At 45.3% G+C, this 6987-nt stretch overlaps 1 non-coding gene across 1 annotated transcript; it reads right to left on the bottom strand.

Annotated features, from left to right (window-relative positions):
* Positions 1–232: 232 nt before the first annotated feature.
* On the bottom strand, positions 233–305 carry TRNAA-CGC (transfer RNA alanine (anticodon CGC)). Its single transcript has one exon. It is a non-coding gene; the product is annotated as a tRNA-Ala (tRNA).
* Positions 306–6987: the final 6682 nt, after the last annotated feature.

Here is a 6987-nt window from a genome sequence, read left to right as displayed (position 1 = left end):
TAGTTTGAACCAAGTGTGAAAAACAGAAAAAGAGCTTGGCTGATACAGAAAAAAACTGGAGATGAAGAAAGACAAGCAGGGAAAAATATAGAAATGGGCTGGAAGCTAGGAGAACTCCGGAGCAGCCTAACTACCTGCCTCCTGGGACTGAGATTTGCTGCCTGGGGTCTCTTTGGCTAATTCTTTTTTTTGGGGGGTGGGTGTAGGTAATTAGGTTTATTTATTTATTTAATGGAGGTACTGGGAATTGAACCCAGGACTTTGTGCATGCGAAGCATGTGCTCTACCACTGAGCTATACCCTCCCCCTCCTTGGCTAATTCTAAGCTCTGTACCCAGCTGAATCGATGGCTGCCCAGGGGGAGCACCAGAGAGCCAAAGTGACAGACCAATGCCACCTGTCACCTGACTGCAGGTAAGCCAGGGCCCGGTGAGCCAGGAGTAGCCCAAGGGGAGTCAGGATCCACATGCAGCTCCCAGCCTGCATGAGTTGGGAAGGTGTGAGGCCTCTGCCGGCCTGAGTTCTGGATTGAGTTTACTGACCTGCAATAGGTCACCAGCCTCCGCTGCTTGCTAACCTTTGCTCCTCTGTGAAGCCAGCCCTGAGCCCTTCCCTGCGGGCTCCCCTTCTATGCTTAACCCCATCTTAGAATTTAGCAGAACATATTGTGCCCTTATGTTCATGCTGGGACCATACTTAGGTCGCTTCTGTATTCCCAGTTCCTAGCACAATGCCTGGTACATAGGTACAAGGAAATGTTTGCTGAATGTTGAGTAAATGGTGCCATCCCTGATATTAATATACTCATGAAACTTCGGACATTCCACATGGGTCTGATCAAACAAGCTCTATATTCAAACCCAGTAAACATTTATAGCACAGCTACTAAATACCAGGCCCCGTACTATAGGCTGTCACATGTGCTGACAGCCACAAACACGTGTATTAACTTAAGTATATAAAGGCTCCTCATTAAATAGAAGGAAGTAAACAACAAAGCCCTACTGTGCAGCACAGGGAACTATATTCAGTATCTTGCAATAACCTATAATGAAAAGGAATATAAAATAGAATATATATATGTATAATTGAATCACTATGCTGTACACCAGAAAGTAGCACAACATTGAAAATCAAATATGCTTCAATAGTAAGTAAATAAATAAATAAAAATAATAACCATAAAATGGAAGGAAGTAAACCTTGCAGCCAAACAGGAATGCCTTAGAATTCCCCACCCACCCCAGTCATCTGTGGGGAATTTGATAGCTGTCAAAGCTGTATTCTTAACTGTGGTGCAGTGGTGGGGCAGCATCTTAAAACTTCAATCCCACCCCAGATCTACTGAATTCAAAATTCTGTCTTAATTGCAAAGTGGTTCAAATGCTCAGAAAGACATATATTTGTTCTTCCAAAATCTAGCCCAGTGATTATTAAATTTTACTTTGCTTAAGAATGACTGTTCAGGGTTATACACATAATGCCTTGTTTAAGGATAATTTAAGTCTTACACAAAGATAATTTTGAGTACACACAATTTTCTTGTTGCACATTAATTTCAGAACATCCCCACCCACACTTTGGATGGAGGAAAAAACTCCATGGCAATAGACAACTCTGGGGCTCAAATGGAACAAAAATAGTCGTAGAAAATCAGCAAGGAAAAAACCCACAGATTTCTCTGCTGGCCCCACAACCATGAACTCTCAAATTGATAAGAAAAGGGGGTTAGGAAAAGCAAAGAAAATGTCCCGACGGCACAGGTTTACCGATGCTGGGAGCTGGCCTACACCCATCCCTTCCCTAAAATAGTTCTGGCTTTTCCCTCCCGTGTTTCATATTTTTCCAGGCCGGCTCCCCCGCCCTTCCCTGCGCAAGTCCGGAAATGACCCTCTGCTCCAAATTAATAATTCTGAGGCCACACTCTCTTGACAGATGGCCGAGGCTCCCCGAAGGAAGCGCCCCCGCCCTACTCGGCCCTCTTCCCACGAGTCCCGGGAATCCGAGGGGACTCAGAGCGATCCCCGGCTGCGATCCCCGGGGCGTGCAGCTCCCGAAGGGGCGCGGGGTGGAGGGGAGAGGGGAGGCGAGCTGACTTCAAAGGCCGGCGGCGGGACAGGCATTTCCGTGGCACCTGCAGTGGCGGCGAGTCCCTCCCGCCGCGCGGCTGGAATCCGCCCCCGGCCGGGAGCATCGCTTCTCCGGGCCCGGGCGCGAGGAGGCGGGGTCGGCCGTGATTTAGGGCTGGGTGGTTCCGCTGATGGCCGCGAAGGTGCCTATTACCGCTTGGCTGGGCCTGGATTTCAGAAATTCTTGCTCTTCCTCTGGAAGTTCCGGCGTCGCTTCCCCGAGGGAGGACAGAACTCCCACCTTGGAGAGAAAGCCAGACTGAGAGATGAGCTTTCCGAAGAAACTAAGCCCAGGGGGTCCTGAGAACCCCATCATCTCCGGAAAACCGACCTCCAGAAAGACCGGCAGTCTCCCTTCTCTCCCAGACCAGGACAGCATTTCAACTTAGAGATAAGCTTAACGTGGGGAAAATTTGGAATCTGGCAGATTTGGGCTCAGTTTCAGGATCTGCCTCTTCATTCTTTCATTCAACGAAAATGTATTGACTGTCTCTTGAATAAAACAGACAAAAAGCTGTCCTTATGGAAGTCACATTCTAGTGTAGAGAGCAAACAGTAATGAAAATTAAGTAATTTATGTAGTAAGTACTATAAGAAGTATATTAGAGGGTGATAAATGCTACAGAAAAGAAAATGGAGAATGGGGGGAGGGGAGGTCAGGGAAACCCCACCTGAAAACATGACCCCTGAGTAAGGGCTTGAATAAAACAAGACATTGTGGCCATCTTGAGGAAGAGCTTCCATGCAGCAGGAACAGCATGTATACAAAGGCCCTGAGGCAGGAGAATACCTACCAGTTCCAAGGGCAGCAAGGTGGGCTGGGGCAGAGCAAGAAGTGAGCTCAGGCTGGTGACCTGGTTTCATAGTCTACTGCAATATCTTCCACTTTTACTTGGGAAGCCATTAAATATTTATTCCCTCCCCTGGCTTCATGGATCTTAAATACAAAGAAAAAACCATTAACTTTCTCTTTTCCTGATTGCTGGACAGGGACTCCCTCCACCCCATCCCTCTCCAGGCAGCATCCATCTTTTTGTCTTAGTGTCCGTCCTCCCACCTCAGGTATCCCTGCTGTGCTCTAGGGCATGGCCTCTTCTCTCCTCTCCTGCCTCCACTCTGTCTGTTCTGGGGACGTTGTCTCATCAGCTGTCTCTCTCTTGATTTTATAGCTTTCCCTCTCCACTGGCTTATTTCTTGAAAACACACATGTGCTCAGGCAGCTTTCTCTGAGTTCATCTTCCCCTGCCTCTTGGAATTAAAGTCTTCTCTCTTTCCCTTCATCTCCCTGCCTCAATTCTCAGTCCTTGTAAACCAAGTCTGGCTCTTGCCACCCTCCAATCACCAGTGTACTGAGACCCTCTTCTCTTTCATTCATCCCCCCGGGATCTCAGCAAACCTTTCCTGGCCAGTTAAGTTACATATTTATTGAGGCCTACTGTGTGCCAAGTCTTCGCTTAGAGACTGAAGATACAATGATGAACAAAATGAACATGGTTCCTGCTCTCATGGAACTTGCCATCTAGTGTAGAATACCATGTCATAAACAAACTATTTCAATGGCATGATACAAAAGAGGGTGCAGAGAATGGAGTATGAACTCTGAGGGGTCAGGAAACGTTTTACAGGGGAGGTGATGCTCAACTGACTAGGCTGTGGATCCAGCTCCCCAGTTTCCTGTAATTCCTATGAGTTTCTCAGTCTTAATCCCCAGCCTTTCTTTCCCTTGGTCCTGTGAGCTACCCAAGAGCTGCCCAGTAACTTCCTCCTCTGCTGACCGAATTGGGTTTTGTTGTTTACAACCCAAATCCTGGCCACCTAGAGCAGAGAGTAAGTAACCGCCCTGTTTCTCCTCTCTGACTCCCAAATCAATCCCTGTACCTACCACTGGCTAGCTATGAGACCTGTGGCAGGTGACTTAACCTCTCTGAGTCTCAGTTTCCTCAGCTGTAAAATCCCTGAAGGGTTTTTTTTTGTGTGTGTTTTTTTTTTTCTTAATGGAGATACTGGAGGTACTGGGGATTGAACCCAGGACTTTGTGCATGCTAAACATGCACGCTGCCACTGAGCTATACCCATCCCCACTTCAGCTATAAAATGGATTAGTAACTGCCTCATAATCAGAAGGCCCTTGGTGCAATGCCTGGCACATAATTGGCCGTTTATAATATTTATTTTTATTGTTATTATCTTCTTTCTAGCAGACTTACTGAGCACCCCAGGGGTTCTTTCTTCCAAGCTTAGGGTAGGGACATAGCCCTCCCCTCCCCTACTCCCAACCCGTAGAGTAACATCCCTCAGTCAAGCAGCTCGTGACAGCTTTTTCCTTCTTGGTCTAAAGCTGGAATCTTTCTTGGCCCTTCACCCATGCTCACCTCTGCTGTGTCTATAACAGTGCACAGCAGAGTGGATGTTTGGGATCTGGAATAAGATCATTGTTTATTGACTGTATAGCCTTGGGCAAGATGCTTAATTAACCTCTCTGAGCCTCAGCTTCCTTATCTGTAAAATGAGGATATACAATAGCACTGCTTCATCAGATTTGTTGTGAGAATTAAATAAAACAGAGCATGTTACACTCTCATAACATATACTCTCATAACAGGTCTCCGCTTCTCTAAGGTGCTTGACAAGTATCAACTTTCGCCTCCTGACATTCTGCTCCCTTCCCCAGGCAGCCGAGCACTGCAGCTGTAAATCATCCAGAAACCAAGAGCATCCTCCTTCTCCCTCCCACCCCAGTACCAAACTCCTCATCACCTCCACCCACTAATGACCTAGTGATTGGCTTCTCATTAAAGCAATGACAGGGGGGCCTCTGTGCTTTTAGCTGGGGTCTAATCAGCCATAGATCTGCCCCAGGGTCAGTCGGGGGTGCAGTAAGAATTCTGGGTCCTCAGCCTGGCTTGGTTTCGATGGAGGGCTCTGTCTCCCTGTCTCCTGGGAGAGGCAGCCACTGCCTTGGCCTGGCATTCTCAGGACGGGGCCCTGCTATTGTGGGGAGGGAAAACAGGGCTCCTACTCAGTACCCGGGAGGCTGAGAGCCATGTGTGGTCTCAAGGTGCCATCTCTGCCTTCCTGAGATTCAGTTTTCTCGTCTGTCAAGTGGGAATAATAAATGAAAATACCTACCTGGTAGGGTTGGTGTGACAACAGAAAGGAAGAAATCAAATGTAAATTTCTAAAACTTTGTAGGTGTCAGTAAATTGTAGCCATTGTTATCATTGTTGTGATTGCTTTCATCATTATTGGACTTTTATTTTTATTGGAACCCAAGTCCCAATTTTTCCAACTCCATTTGGTGAATAGTTTATTGTCTCCAATGATTTGTAATATCACATCTCTATAATGCCACCTCCAGCCGTCTCTATTTAATGCCTGTCTGATCTGGCAATCCCTTGGCCTCCTTGTTCATTTTTAGAAGTATCTTGGGTGTTCTTGGCCCTTTTAAAATTCCATGGGAATTTTAGAATCCCTTTGCTTAATTTAATCATCCCTATGATTATTCTTCTGTGATTTCTTCATATTCTATGTGTGCTTCTTTCTCAAGGTGGCTTCCCTCATGGTGGCAAAATGGCTGCAGGAGTTCTAGGAATCACATGCATACTCCATCATGCACAAAAGAGGAAGAGATCCACCCAGGTAGGCTGCTCCTCAAAGCCTGACTCATAGAAACTGAAATAATAAATGTTCATTGTTGTTTAAGCCAATAAGTTTTGAGGTAATTTGTCACACAGCAATAGATAATGAATATAGTAGTTATACCATGTCCCAACTTTTCCTGCAGTTGGCCGAGTTCTCCTGTGAGTGTATGAGGAAGTGATGTGTCACTTCCAGGTCTGGCCATAATAATTTCCCATATGCAGCCTTCACACTCCTCTCCCTTCCTCCTGGCCTGAAGACCTAGGGCAGCCATGGGCGCACAGCTAAAGATGGCAGAGCCGAAAGGGAGAAGGAGCCTGGGCCCTTCAAGGAGCCTGGAGGAGGGCTTTCCAGGAAAACTGCCTGCCCAGGAACACCCACACTGAGTGATTACATGAGTGAGAAATAAACTTTTATGTGTAAGCCTTTGAGACTTGGGGATTTATCTCCTACAGCTTCTAATATCACTTTAACTAATAACCTTTTCATATAGAGTTTTACAGATCTTTTTTTTTAATACAATAAGTGTTCATTTAAATGTGCTCATACATTTATTAATTTCTTTGCTCTACATTACCTCCTGCATCAGACACTCCATGTGGAATTTTTCTTTTTTCTGCCTGAATTACTTTCTTCAGAATTTCCTCCAGTGAAAGCCCACTGGTGATGACTCTCTCACCTTTATTTCTCCTGTACAAGTCTTGTCCATTATACTTTTTTTTTGAGTGAAAGTTAGTTTTATTGTGTCCTTGAACTGAACTGATGACAATAATTTTTAAATTTTTATACAATGTTTTAAAGATTACTTTCCATTTACAGTCATTACAAAATATTGGCTATATTCCCCATGTTGTACAATACACCCTTGACCCTGTCTTACACCCAATAGTTTGTCCCTCCCACTTCCCCACCCCTATATTGCCCCTCTCCCTCCCCATTGGTAATCACTAATTTGTTCTCAGTATCTATAAGTCTGCTTCTTTTATGTTATATTTACTAGTTTGTTGTATTTTTTAGTTCCCACACATAAGTGATATCATACAGTACTTATCTTTCTCTGACATTTCACTTAGCATAATGCCCTCCAGGTCCATCCATGTTGCTGCAAATGGCAAATTTTCATTCTTTTTTGAGGCTGAGTAGTATTCCATTGTATAAATATACCACATCTTCTTTATCCATTCATCTGTTAATGGACACTTAGGTTGTTTCCATGTCT

This window comes from Camelus dromedarius, chromosome 16 (assembly GCF_036321535.1).
Source record: "Camelus dromedarius isolate mCamDro1 chromosome 16, mCamDro1.pat, whole genome shotgun sequence".
NCBI classification, from domain to species: domain Eukaryota; kingdom Metazoa; phylum Chordata; class Mammalia; order Artiodactyla; family Camelidae; genus Camelus; species Camelus dromedarius.
The sequence above is the reverse complement of the archived record's forward strand: the minus strand, read 5'-3'. Positions and strand labels throughout refer to the sequence as shown.